Raw genomic sequence first — 1,549 nt, forward strand, 5'->3', positions numbered from 1 at the left:
GCTTTCCATTTAAAACGTCAGTCTTTCTTCAGTCATCGGTCGCATGATCTTCCCACCGTGAGGCGTGAGGCACTGGGCCTGTCGTTCACTGGGTCTGCTGTGGGTGTGATGACAGCATCTTTACCTTCCTCACAAATCTTCTTATAAAAACCTAAAAGTTTAGCTGGAGATAAAATTCCTAAATGTTTTAACACATCTGGTCTTTCACTGGAGCATTTTCTTTAGCTTTATCTATAGCACGTTTCATTTCTCGTAATGTAAAAGGAGTATCCATAGCATCCTCTGTACTTTCCTTTCTTCTTAAAGTCTCTGGATACGCGGGTCAGAACTATGAATTTCAACCAAGGTCTTCACTCTTACTCTGTAAAAAGTGAACTTGGGTGTAAGTTGGATTACTATAACTATTTGAGTCTATTTAACTTGACAGAGGAGCATACAACAGTGTAAACAGAAAGAATACAAATAGCATATCATGTGTTCGTGCCGAAGGGTTGACGGGGTAAATCCTGTAGTGGACACTTTGGAGTGAGCAGGGCACAGGGCCAAATGCAACCCAGATTTGGCCCAAACTTCACTGATATCTCGAATAATATCCTGAAAACATTTTACAAATGTTGTTTTGATAATGTTCCTCCTTTATTATGGAACATTGTGCCAGTATTTTATATGTTAAAGAGCGTTCTGCAATCTTACCTAAACAATTCCCTGCTGAAACAAACAAACACACAGAAATGTTTAATGGTTTCCACTACAAACACTGCGTACCTCCTCTCTCACACTTAGACTACAGTCACAACGTATTAAAAAATGTGCACATGTAACACATATACTGTACCTTTGTAAAATAACTCCCTTTTATCAAACATAGTTTGTATGCAAGCTATCGTATATTTTTAAATAAATTACTCACCGTTTAATGAGATGGGTGTGCCTGAAATGACTCTGCGATGCTTGGCTGTATTGGAGAGAGTCTGAGTCTTAAATCGTTCTCAAGCGTGGACAGTCTGTGTCGATGTATCCAGAAATCTGGCAGTGATTTTTGTGTGAACTCTATTTTCAAAGAGCCATTGGTAGATATTTCAATGAGACCCTCTCGCTCAGAAATGGGCAGGTGTGCTGTGGGGGTGTCAGAGAATGGATGGCGTTCCAGTTGCTTGAACTGTCTGGCTCGGGGAAGTATCTGCGCAGCTGCACGGCCAGATCAGAAAGGTGCTTCATTATGTCACGCTTAACTCCATCAGTAAGGTTAAGCTGATTTGTAACCAAAAATTCATGCAATGAATCGCGCCGCATAAACATAAAACCATGTCTGCATTTGTGATCGCCTGAAGCGTGTGACGGAAATGTTACTGTGATACTGTGATGATGCCGTGTCCGGCCGGAGCGATGAGACAAAAACATTTCTAGTCGTGTCCTCTTTTGGAGAACAAACAAAGTAGTTTCGCTTTCACAACGAAACACACAGCACTTCACGACATGGCGGCGGCGGTAACAACAATACTACAGCAAGAATAAAAGTTACGCCTTCTTTCTTTGCGTGAACATTTGG

Source organism: Sinocyclocheilus rhinocerous, unplaced genomic scaffold (assembly GCF_001515625.1).
Source record: "Sinocyclocheilus rhinocerous isolate Xijiao unplaced genomic scaffold, SAMN03320098_v1.1 scaffold1974, whole genome shotgun sequence".
NCBI lineage: Eukaryota > Metazoa > Chordata > Actinopteri > Cypriniformes > Cyprinidae > Sinocyclocheilus > Sinocyclocheilus rhinocerous.